The following is a 13,598-nucleotide window of genomic DNA, read 5'->3' on the forward strand; positions in this document are numbered from 1 at the left end:
GATGCAGAAAGCATTTGACAAAATACAGCATCCGTTGCTGATCAAAACTCTTGAGAATGGGGGATCCCTGGGTGGCTCAGCGGTTTGGCACCTGCCTTCGTCCCAGGGTGTGATCCTGGAGTCCTGGGATCAAGTCCCACATCGGGCTTCCTGCATGGAGCCTGCTTCTCCCGCCGCCTGTGTCTTTGCCTCTCTCTCTCTCATGAATAAATAAATAAAATATTTAAAAAAAGACTCTTGAGAATGTAGGGATAAGGAACATTCCTCAGCATCTTAAAAGCCATCTACGAAAAGCCCACAGCAAATATCATTCTCAATGGGGAAACACTGGGAGCCTTTCCCCTGAGATCAGGAACGAGACAGGGATGTCCACTCTCACCACTGCTATTCAACATAGTACTAGAAGTCCTAGCCTCAGCAATCGGGCAACAAAAAGAAATGAAAGGCATTCAAATTGGCAAAGAAGAAGTCAAACTCTCCCTCTTCGCAGGTGACATGATACTGTGCATAGAAAACCGAAAAGACTCCACCCCAAGATTGCTAGAACTCATACAGCAATTCGGCAGTGTGGCAGGATACAAAGTCAATGCCCAGAAGTCAGTGGCATTTCTATACACTAAAAATGGGACTGAAGAAAGAGAAATTAAGGAGTCAATCCCATTTACAATTGCACCCAAAAGCATAAGATACCTAGGAATCAACCTAACCAAAGAGGTAAAGGATCTATACCCTAAAAACTACAGAACATTTCTGAAAGAAATTGAAGAAGACACAAAGAGATGGAAAAATACTCCATGCTCATTGATTGGAAGAATTACTATTGTGAAAATGTCAATGCTACCTTGGGCAATTCACACGCTCAATGCAATCCCTATCAAAATACCATGGGCTTTCTTCATAGAGTTGGAACAAGCCATCTTAAGATTTGTGTGGATTCAGAAAAGACCCCAAATAGCCAGGGGAATATTTAAAAAGAAAACCATAGCTGGGGGCATCACAATGCCAGATTTCAGGTTGTACTACAAAGCTGTGGTCATCGAGACAGTGTGGTCCTGGCACAAAAACAGACTCATAGATCAATGGAATAGAATAGAGAATCCAGAAGTGGACCCTGAACTCTATGGTCAACTAATATTTGACAAAGCAGGAAAGACTATCCACTGGAAAAAAGACAGTCTTCAATAAATGGTGCTGGGAAAATTGAACATCCACATGCAGAAGAATGAAACTGGACCATTCTCTTACACCAAACACAAAGAAAAACTCAAAATGGATGAAGGATCTAAATGTGAGACAAGATTCCATCAAAATCCTAGAGGAGAACACAGGCAACACCCTTTTTGAACTTGGCCACAGTAACTTCTTCTAAGACACATCCATGAAGGCAAGAGAAACAAAAGCAAAAATGAACTATTGGGACTTCATCAAGATTAGGAGCTTTTGCACAGCAAAGGAAACAGTCAACAAAACTAAAAGACAACCTACAGAATGGGAGAAGATATTTGCAAATGTCGTATCAGATAAAGGACTAGTATCCAAGATCGATATCTATAAAGAACTTATTAAACTCAACAGCAAAGAAACCAACTCTTGGTGATAATCACTTTTAAATATTTTGTGTATATCTTCTGGTCTTTTTTTTTCTTCCTACATGTGTACATACATATATATGTGTCTGTGCATTCATCACCCAAACAGACATCATACAGCTTATATGATTTTCTGTCCTAAAATCAGCATGGCACAGTGCTTGTGTACATGGACTCTGGAGCCACATTTTTTTTTAAGATTTTATTTATTTATTCATGAGAGACACAGAGAGAGACAGAGGTAGAGAATGAGGCAGAGGGAGAGGCAGGCTCCACACAGGGAGCCGGATGTGGGACTCGATCCTGAAACTTCAGGATCACGCCCTGGGCCTAAGGCAGACACCCAACCACTGAACCACCCAGGCATCCCTCAGTCTCCACATTCTTAACATGGAGATAAGAATAGATGGAATGTTCACATGAGGATTAAGTGAGATAATGAATATATAGCAATTTACCACAATGTTAGGCAAAGTGTGAGTATTCAAGAAATTTTCTCTTCTCTTTAAGATATGATGAAAACTTCTCATTCTATTAAATATTGTTGAAATACCGGACTCTTTCCCATTAGTATCTCAATAAATTTAAGTATTCTATGTCCATCCCTTTTTGATCACAGCATAATGTAGAAACCAAGGCAGCCTAGCATCATGCCAGGCTCCAGAGTCAAAATGCTTGGGTTTAGCTTTTGACTTCACTACTCACTATCTGTATGACTTTGGGTGAGTTACTTAATTTCTATAATCTCAGTTTTCTAACCAGTGAAATGAATATATTTGTCCTGAGTTGTTATGATATTTAACTGATAGAATATATGTGAAGTAGGCAGTAAATCTTAGCGATGATGACGATGGTGGTGGTGGTGTGGTAGTGTTTCCAAATATGTAAGGGGTTTCCAAATATTTAAGATGTTTCTAATATATGCCAATTGCATTATTCATTTTATAATTTCTAGAGAGCAGGTTTAACTGAAAAATGTAGAGCCTATGGTTGGCCAGTCTGGGGGAGAAACGAGGGAGCTCTGCTTGGCCAATGGACAAAATATATTTCAAGATCCCAAATGGTACAGATAAAGTAAAACTTGTATGGTAACAACTAATATGTCATTTTTTTTTGTAAGGCTGTTGAATCATAGAAAAAGATCAACCACTTTAAGAGGACATAGAATTTTATTTTAACATAATGAGACAGACTCCACAACAATCAATCTTATTATTTTTGAGTCGCACCTAGAATATTTACTCTCTTCTGGAAACAGAAAGCTTTGGTGAGCTCAACAATTATATCACTTTATGATGAATAAAAGTACACACACGTCTATTAATATTCTCTTTGCCTTCGAGCCTTGATACTAAAAATAAGACCTAGCATATGTCAAACTGGTTTTCATGTGATCACTAAACTCATTATTTTCCCCAACATAATCTTCTATTTGATGACTCAAGTGCTAATGAATTCGATACAATATCTGTTATTATCAGAGAAAAATCCTGGTAGAGTTTTCGTTAATTTCTCAGTTGATCATGCAGGTCTGAATTCAAAAATGTTATTCAAATTCTTTTGAAGCTGTGTGAGATCTGTTTGCTTCACCTTCTGTTCAATGCACGAAGCAATTAGCTTTGGCTATGTTAAAATAATACTTCCCATAACAGCATACGAAAATTTTAGAAGAAAACTTACTCTAAGTTTTTCAAACAAAGTTTCAAGCATATTAAAATTATAGACTCAGAAGTACCAAAAATAGTGGAAAGCAGAATCTGGTCAAGAACAATGCAATGAAGATATTTAAAATTGCTACCTGTCAGCCAATTGTTGGCACTAAATTGGGGGGTGAGGGAGTACATGATGGTCTATCTCTTGATGGAAAGGATTGGTGCCTAACGATGAAGGCTGTGTCTACATGAGGTGAGGAATTGGAATGGATTTTTCACATTATGTAGACAATGGTTTATAATAATCTAGAGTAGTAAAGACATCATTGGTAATGATCGATTACAAAATAGCCTTTCAATAGCTAAATTGAGATCCAATGCATTAGCTGAAATAAGAGTACGTTTCCGGGTGGTGGGAGCAGCAAACACAGGGACAGGAGAGTGAGTATGAATGTGCAGCTGTTGACCACAGGATGGAGCCCAAAGAGATCAGGGCCCCCGGATTGGCATTCCTGGGGGAAGAAGGGGGGGGCTTGCTGACAGAGCTCTTCTCTGCGAGTCCCCATTGGAGAGTTTAAATGCTTAAATGCCCTCGCAACAATGGTTACTATACATTTCGTTGCCCCATGGGTCTGTGATTTTTTTTGTTTGTTTTAAGATTTTACTTATTCATGAGAGACACACAGAGAGAGGGGCAGAGACACAGGCAGAGGGAGAAGCAGGCTCCATGCAGGGAGCCTGACATGGGACTCGATCCCGGGACTCCGGGATCACGCCCTGGGCCAAAGGCAGGTGCTAAATCGTTGAGCCACCCAGGGATCCCCAGGGGTCTATGATTTTTATCTGTGAAGTTTTCTTCTCTTAAAAAAAAAGTCTCAGTTGTTCTGTATTTTTTTGGTTTCACCTGTTTTCTTCTATTGTCACAACTGAAGAGGCAGGCTTCATACCCCTTGTACGTAGACTATGAATAATGGCTTGTAGTTGTGTAAATATTTGACAACTGTTTACACACAGAACCCACGTCAGGTGTTCAATAAACATACATGATGCTCATGCTTTTCAAAGCACATGGGCTTTTCCATGTCTTGTCTGAGCCTCAGAACAGCCCTGTGAAGAAAGCAGGGCAAATATTAGTGTCATTTTTTAAGAGAAGAAATTGGAACAGAAATGAAGAAATGGGAACAGGTTCCCAGAGTTGTTAGGAATGGTTCAAGAATTTGACTCTTGCTGACTTCTCTTTTGCTAGCTTCTTCTCATTCCGAAGCATCCTAAACAGATCAGTAAGAATTTGGGGCACATCACTCTCTCCTAGACATCGCCAGGTCTTACTTCTGAAATAAAATTCACATAAATGTGAGCTTTGAGTCTCCATAGCAGATTCTCAAAGGGCCCATCAAATCATCCATCATCTGGATCAATCTTACACCTAAATCTCTTGAGGGTTTCCAGACTTCTGGTTTTTTCTTCAGCAGAAGATGTAGGTTATTAGTGAAGTCCCATTATTTCAAATATATGAGTTGTTCCTTTGCACTGCAACCTTATTAAAATAAATACATGAGAAATTCCCAGTGAACAGGAATTTGGAGACAAAATAAAGCCAATGCTTGGCCTCTTAGAGGTTTAGCGGGAGTTGCTGCGTCTGGTAGACAGATCAGATCCCCAGGAAGAGGCTTCTCCAACTTTGGCATATGTGTAAGACACTCCCAGAGAGCCAGTTGAAGCTCTGGCTTCTGAATGGCATCCCAGACCTACTGACTTAGAGCCTCTGAGGGTGGGATCCTGTCCTCTGCATTTTAAATGACAATCTCATTTAGTCCTGATGCCTGCCAGTGGCCCACACAAGGAGGAAGAATGCTATAGAGGCTGGCACTTTCCCATTTCCAGAATCTCTCTTCTTACACATAAAGAAGTTTAATTTTAAAAAATGTTATTGAAGCACAAGCCACACAGAGAAAGAGGCAGGACGTAAATGAATAGCTCAGTGACTTATCACATGGGAGCACACTTGTGTGAGCACCATCCAGGTTAGTGGACAGAAAGCTGTCAACCTCTCCAGAAACACCCCTCCCTGGACGACTCTGTCCTGTCTCTATAAAGACACCACTAGTTTTACCTGTTTCTGAACCCTATACAAATTGAATGAAAGACTATTATTTTGTGTTTGGTAGCATCAGATTATAGAAGCTACACCAGTTATGTTAACAGAGATCATCTCATTTAATAGAAGAATTGCTGGCATGGGGACTTGAAGAGGCAAAAAGGAACGCCAGGTAGCACGCAGGTAGCAAGCAACCTCAGGATGCAATTACCATCTCTAGGACCGGGGAGCAAAGAAAACAGGTTGGAATTATTATTACCATTTAGAAGACCAAGAGGTGGGGTGCTGTGGAGTGAAGCTCACACCCATGAGGCCGGGTGCTGATGCTTTTCCCATGAGCAGTTAAACCCAAAAAGTGGAAACCCTTGATCCTGCCTGAGGGGGTGGAGAGGCGAGGTACGGGGAGCAGGTGCATTTCACCTTCCAGCCTTTTTGGCCTCCTCTAGTGCGCCCTAGTAGCAGAGCCTGGTGGGGAGCCAGCTGAATAACCGGCAGAGATCCTTTAGCTCAAGATGATGTTTTTGAGATCCGTCCAGGTTATGTGCATCAATAGCTCATTTATTTTTATTTGGCTGTATGAATAGACCACGATTTATTTACCATTTTGTTGTGGGTGGATACTGGGGTGTCCTATTTTTTGACTATTACAAATGAGAATGGGGGTGAACATTTTATTTATATATCTCTTTTAAGATTTTATTTATTTATTGGAGACAGAGAGAGAGAGAGGCAGAACACACAAGCAGGGGTGGGCGGGAGAAGCAGATTCAACTGGGGGCTGGATGCCAGGACCCAGGCATCATGACCTAAGCTGAAGGCAGATGGGTAACCCACTGAGCCATCCAAGTGTCCTGAGAATGAACATCTTAGACTCGTTTATTGGCGCACATGTGCACAGGCTTCTGTGGGTGTGTGCCTGGTAGTGGCCTTGCCGGGTCACGCTCAACCTCATAGATAAGGCCAAACAGTTGTGTAAAGAGGCTCTACCAGTGGACACTCCCACCACCCGGCACGTGAGAGTCACCAGTTCTGCACTGTCATTGTAGTTTTACTTTTCACTTCCCTGATGACTAATGAGGTTGAGTACATGCTGTATAGATCCATCAGCCATTTTGGTGTAATCTTCTGTGAAATGTGCAAGTCTCATGCACGTTTCACTATTGGACTATTGTTTTCTTAGAGGCTTATAGGAATTCTTTGTATATACTAAATATAAGTCCTCTATCACTTATATAATATGCTTTTTCTTGGCTATAATTTACCTTTCCCAGTCTGTTGATGAAGAACAGAGGTTCTTAATTTTTATTTTTTACTGTGGTAAAAAAACAAATAATATTAAACTTACCATCTTAACCATTTTTAAGTGTACAGTTCAGTAGTGCTAAGCATATTTACATTGTTGTGCAATAGAGCTCTTTCATAGTCTAGAACCGAAACTCTATAACCACTAAACCCTCTCTTTTCCACCCAGCTCTTGGCAACAACCTCTCTACTGTGTGTTTCTGTGGTTTTGAGGACCACCCTCTCTTTCCACCCTCTCTTTTCCACCCAGCTCTTGGCAACAACCTCTCTACTGTGTGTTTCTGTGGTTTTGAGGACTTTAGGTACTTCATGTGAATGGGATCATTACAGCATTTGCCCTTTTGTGACTGACTTATTTCACTTAGCATGATGTCCCAGAAGTTCTTAGTTTTAATTAAGTACAATGAATGTATCGCTTTCTCTTAACCGTTTCGTACTCTTCACATCTTATTTAAGACTTTTTTTTTTTCTGACACAGGGTTATTAATGTATTGTCTTGAATTATCTTCTAGATCCATGCTAATATGGTAGCCACTGACCATATATGACTATTAAATTAAATTAAATTAAATTAAATTAAATTAAATTAAATTAAATTAAATTAAAGACAGTTTCCCAGCTGCACTAATCATGTTTCAAGTGGCTAATGTACTGGACAGTGGAGAAAGTTCTTTCGGATAGCACTGATCTAGAAGTTTTATTGTTTACTTTTAACATTTGGTTCTGCAATCCACCTGGAATTAATCTTTGTGTATGTGTTTGGTAGTCGTAAGTTTTAATTTTTTCCACATGGATTTCCAGTTATTCCAGCACTATTTATCTCCGCCCACCCCACTACACTGCCCTTGCAGGGGCTAACTTAGTAATTTATGAAGTCTCTATTTATCAGTGAGCCTGTTTATGGATTCTCTCTTCTGTCCCATTAACCCATTTATCTCCCTTTGTGCTGATAAGTATCACATGAGCTTAATCACCATACTTAAATATGTGTTGACATCTGGTAAAGCAACTTCTCTCAGCTTGTTCTTCTCCAGCAATGTCTTGGCTATTCGTAACATAAACGTTTACGTTTCCATGCATACTTTTATCTTATTTAATTTTTCTTTTAAGATTAATCTCAACCTCACAGAAAAGTTTCAAGCACAGAACAGAGGATTATTCTTTTCTGAATCATTTGAGGGTAGGTTTTGCCCTACCACCCTCGAACACTTCAGTCTATTTCTTCAAAGACATCCCCCTATAGAATCAAGCCTCTAATTCAGCAAATTAACATGGACAGTTTTACTATTTGAACTTTTTTTTTCCTTAAGGATTTAACCCGTTTATTCATGAGAGACACACAGAAAGTGAGAGGCAGAGACACAGGCAGAGGGAGAAGCAGGCGCCATGCAGGGAGCCCGATGGATGTGGGACTCGATCCCGAGGCTCTGGGATCACGCCCGGGCCGGAGGCAGATGCTCAACCACTGAGCCATCCAGGCATCCCCCATTTAAACTTTAGACCCCATTCAAGTCATCCCAAGGATTTAGTCCAGAGCTATGCCCTGCATTCAGTGTACGTCTCTTTCGTCTTTATCAATCTAGAACATTTCTCAGACTTTCCTGGAATGTTGTGCCTTTGACACTTTCTGAAGATTATAGGCCATTTACTTTGTAGAATGTTCCCCCATCTGGGTTTGTTCGCGTTTGATCATTATTAGATCTGGGTCCTGCGTCTTTGGCAACAGTATCACAGTGGCGATGCCATGTTATCCTTGAATCTTCTCAAGCAGTGTGTGAATTTGATTTGTGCCATTGTTGATCATACTAACTTGGAACACATGGGTAGGTGGCGTCTGCCGGGCTTCTCCACCATAAAGTTACATTTTCCCTCCCTTGGATTAAATAATCTTGGGGAAGATACTTTGAAGTTATGTGAGTACCTTCTATCTCTACATGCTTTCAATGAATGAATGAACGGAAGGATGGATGGAAGGGTTTATAGCAGTAGGAACCGATGGTTTCCTGTTGTACTCAATGTGCTGGACTATGTTACCATCGTTACTTATTTTGATGTTTAAATTATCGCTGATTTGACTGGATATAGAAATTAATAGAGATGTAAAGGTGAATGCTGGGTGTCAGTGTGTGCATGTATTCTCAAGCTTTGTCATCTGGGCGATTCGGGGAGTGGGGACACCCCGGTGGTGATAAGCACCAGACTCTGGGCTCCTGTTGTGTTCATTTATCTGTTTATAGATTTAAAATAATGAGTTCACAGTGACATCTTTAATTGCTATTCAGGGTCCATCTAGTTTCCTCCCTGCATATTTGTCATCCCTTTCTCTAACAGAAACCGGGCTCCTAGAATTTTTAATATATTTACTTATTTGATCAATTGTTCAGTAAGTAGCAAATCTCCCGTTGTCACTGTTAGCCCCCTTCCCCCTCCTCATGGGTGCATTCCTTATCCCACCTGGGTTTCTTTTTTATTTTATTTTATTTTATTTTAATCTTATTATTTTTTTTTATTCATGAGAGACACAGAGAGAGGCAGAGACACAGGCAGAGGGAGAAGTAGGCTCCATGCAGGGAGCCCGATGCAGGACTCGATCCCGGGACTCCAGGATCACGCCCTGGGCCAAAAAGCAGGTGCTCAACTGCTGAGCCACCCAGGGATCCCTCAAGGTAGAATTTAATCTAAATTCTAGAAATACCAGAAACTGTACCTTTTTATTTTATTTACCTGGATTTTGTGGCTTGAAATTGTTGCTCAGACTACAAATGAGTTAAGGCCTGATACCTCTGAAGGCAAGAGACCTGTGCTTCTGGGGCGGGTGCCGGGTGGCAGGGGTCTCTCTCCTAGAAGCAACTCTTGCTACGTGTATTTTACTGCTGAAGGCGATTAGATATACACCTTCAAGTTTTTTGTTTATGTTTCCATGAATTTCTAATGTGTTCTTTTGCCTTCTTTGTGATTTGACAATCTTCCATAAAGTCTTACATAGTGGTCTTCCAAGAAGGCACCAGACATGCTTCTTAATGCCTACTTGGCTTCCCTCACTGATTTTATTCTTCCTTTCTCTGTCTTTGTCTTGGCATTTCTTGGAGCTTTCTTTTGATTCTTCTTTTTCTTAAGCAAGCAAACAAAACAATAAATTTCACTCTGCTGTTGATGGCAGGAAGAGGTCTGAGGTAGTAGAGGCATAGCCCATGATACCCAGTTCATCACAGCCTACAGACAGACTCGTTTGGCTACGGATACCACCACTCACACACTTGTAGATTGAGACTCAGTTTCCTGACCACAGGACTCGGCAAACCCTGGCCGGTGCACAGGGCAGCTCACTGTCTTCGGATGCCACCTGTTTTTGTACGGCCCGTGCGCTAACCATGGTTTTTACATTTTTAAATGGCAGAAATGAAACCAAAACCAAAACAAAAAACAAACCCACAATATTTGAGACTTGTGAGAATTGCATAAAATTCACATGTCAGTGTCCATAAATAGAGTTCTGTTGGAATACAGCCACTCTCATTTGGCTGCATATTGTCTGTGACCGCTTCCACGCTCTAATGGGGGCGGGGGGGGGGCGTGTATAGATGCACAGTTGGGATTTACTCTCTGGCCCTTTATAAAACTGTGCGTCAACCTCTGCCTTACCCGGCTGGGAAAACAAAATGATTCCTATGTCAGAGGGTTATTTTTGTGTGCGAGGATTACATGAATGCTAGAATTAAAATTTGGGGCTGCACCTGGACTATGCAGGTGCTCAAGAAATGATCCCCTTCCACCAAGCCTGATACTGTAACCTTATCACCTTCCCTAACGCAGTGACTTTCGCGTTCAAGGTGGTTTGGAAGCACAGTACAGAGTGTTTGCGTCGCCGGATCAAGGGACAGACAAAACATACTTTGTATTCCGTGTAGAAACACCTTTCATTAACGAACCTCCCAGAAGTGTGCGAGGATTAATTTGAACCTGAACGCTTCCCTGTTAATTCGATAAGCCTCTAATACACAGGATACAAATCACACGGCGGGGTTTAATAACTTCTGAGTGTTGCGTGGGTTGCAACACAATAGCTGGAAAAGCCAAAGTTTGCTTGTAAAATGCTCCCATGGGGCCAGGAGATGTCAACTGCAACAGAAAGGATCTCAAGGTTGCCTTTCCAAGAGGACAGGTTTGTGGCTAAATCCCGTCCCCACCTACTTCCTGTGCAGGGGAGATGTGATGTTCATCTGGCCACTAGAGAGCACTTGGAGACCAACCAAGGCGGGCCGGGCCCCGGGGCTGTGCAGGCTCGCAGGGCCACGCAGGCTGATGGACGTGCTCCCTGAAGCTTAGTGACCTGTGGGAGTGCTAATGAAGCACGCTGCAGCCCAGCTAACATTTTATTCTGTCTCTCTGGGTTTCTGCCTCTGGTGACATCACCTAATTGGTGCTGCTTTGCAGCGTATTTCTAAGGCGCGCGTTTTAGCCAGGGTCCCACTTTCCTTCTTGCTCGGCCTCTTTTCTGCCAGATTGAATTTCTCTCAAAGAGAAACTATTGCTCGAGATTGATTCCAGCGCACGAGGTAATTTCAGGTTCTCCCTCGGCCGTTGGGCCGAAGCCCTGTTTAAAGTCTCCAAGAGGTTCTCCAAGGCTAAGAGGCGCAGCTATGAAGAACAGTGCTTAAACGTGCTTGGAAGACCCTTGGCTACATTTTCCGACGTCTCATCAGCAGTTTGCACTGATAGACTCTCCATTGTCATTACAACTGAACCATATCACAGGGAGCTGTACCGGCAAGACCATCAAGTTTTCTAAAAAGCGATAAAGCTTTGATGCTTTCTGGCCTACTTCTTGCTGTGCTCTTAAAAATGTTTAGCTTCTGCGGAGCCAACTGTGTACCTCCAAAAGCAGATGCAGTGAAAGACTCTTTAAGCATCTCGGGGACTGCTGTGATACCTGTCTAGGCAGCAGCAGGAGGAGAGTCTGATCGGTGGAGCTCTTTGTGGAGTGGCTTGTGGCTTGTGAGTGAGTAACACCAACCTTCAGCTGGGCTCCAGCCCACCAGCGTTGGGGTCTGGCTGTGGACACAGAAGGATCGACTTCCCCAGCCACTGCCTATGAGCACTTCGCAAAGCCATCCCATTTTTGGTGTTATCGTTTGCATCACAGGCATCGGTTCTGACCCCGTTTCTTAAACCCCGTTGAGGTGTTTATGAGGATAGGTTTGCAGGGGACTTCTTTGATGTTTTCAAAATTCTAAATAATCCCTCCCTCCTTTACTTGACTTTCAAGTAAAGAATATTTCTGCATGTGAAATGTCAGTTCTAATAACAGCCTGCTTAATGCACCACTGAAATCACTAATAGAATTTGCCACCGTTTTTTTTTATTCTATTTATTTATTTATTTTTTTACAAAAAGAAGTTCTTGGCTCTATCCAGGTACCTGGCTCATGAATACCCCCCGCCCCCCCAGAACAGCAGCAGACCGTTAACAAACAAATGGATAGCTTTATAAGGAAATTACCCTCTACAATGTAAACTTGCTATCACCCCCTTTGCGATGTGACACGAGAATAGCAAGGGAATGAATAGGCTATTAAAGACTTTCGAGAAATAGATTCCTCTGGGTTTCACAGGGAGCCATGAATACAACAACATAAAGGAGTGGAAGGCAAAGATAAGGAGTTTACATGGGGGTATAAGCATTATTGTGTAGATATTGTTGGTTCTCAGCAGCCAGGCTTCGTTTTGAGCCATCGGTCTCTTAGTCAGATTCCAGGCACCTGGCTCGGCAATCCTAGAGGGTCTTCATCCTGCATGCGCTGATTTACTTCATGTGATGCTTTTCGTGTACGTGGGAGATAGTAGAACTCTATCTAAAAGGTAATGTTATCCCTGGGATTTCAACAAGGATTGAATTAAGTGGTACAAAGCAGAAAGATCATGTATTCATGTGTACGTATGTATCTTCATTTGCCTGGAACTCCTTGGTTTTGGGGGCTACGATTCTGTTGGGGGACACATTCACATTTAATACTTAGTGAATGCAAAGAGATGACGCTCCCTCTTCCTTGTCTGGGCTTCGCCACAGATCTGGAAAGAAATTCAGATTTCCCCTGATGGGATCTTTTCCCTTGGTTGTCCAGGAGTACAGTTAGGGCAACCTCTTATATTCAAGGGTGAGGTGCAGGTGCTTCTCTACATGTGTGCAGGCTCTCTTTTTCTTTTTTCTTTTTTTTTTTTTTTTTTGCATCCTGTGGATCTTGCACTTCTTGTGAAAAAAACAAACAAACCTGGGTTATAAAGAGACTATTGTACTAAATGGAAGTAATAATGAGGGGAGCAGGGGTACCCTTGTGTCCATAACCTACATCTTAAATGGGCAGGAAGGACTTTCCTTGAGGCAGAAGACACACACGACAAATCACGTTCTACTTGGGGACAGCTCTTTTATTGCTGTTTTCCATTGCTGCTTAACCAGTAATGTTGGTTAACCTGCTATGGAGTTTTATCTTTGCTCTGGCAAAGAATCAGAGAAAGCTCGTTCAGCTTTTTTTTTTCTTTTCTTTTTCTTTTTTTTTTTTTTTTTTAGCAGAGTGCCTTCCACAGAGGCTCTCAATAAACACTTGTGGTTTGATTCGTAGGCTCCAGGACGAGGGACAAACAGTCCATCGTGGAGGAAATCGTACCGGATCAGCTGTGTGAATGGGAGCACACCAAGTAATCTTTCTGGGTTACTATTTCCTTATCTGTAAAAAGAAGGGGCTGGACTCAGTGATTGCTAAGGTCACATCCAGCCCTGTAAATTCTATGTTTTAAAAAAATACTTGGATCCTGAAAGAAGAACATCTTCTTGGGTTTCCGGACAAAAGAGCCCAGGGTGCGTTTGTGCTTGACCTCCTACCACATCCTGACTTTCTACTTTAATGAACCTGGGTTTATTCTTCAGTGAAATGGCTCAGCTCCAGGAGCTCTTGGTGTG

Source organism: Nyctereutes procyonoides, unplaced genomic scaffold (genome assembly GCF_905146905.1).
Source record: "Nyctereutes procyonoides isolate TBG_1078 unplaced genomic scaffold, NYPRO_anot_genome, whole genome shotgun sequence".
Classification (NCBI taxonomy): domain Eukaryota; kingdom Metazoa; phylum Chordata; class Mammalia; order Carnivora; family Canidae; genus Nyctereutes; species Nyctereutes procyonoides.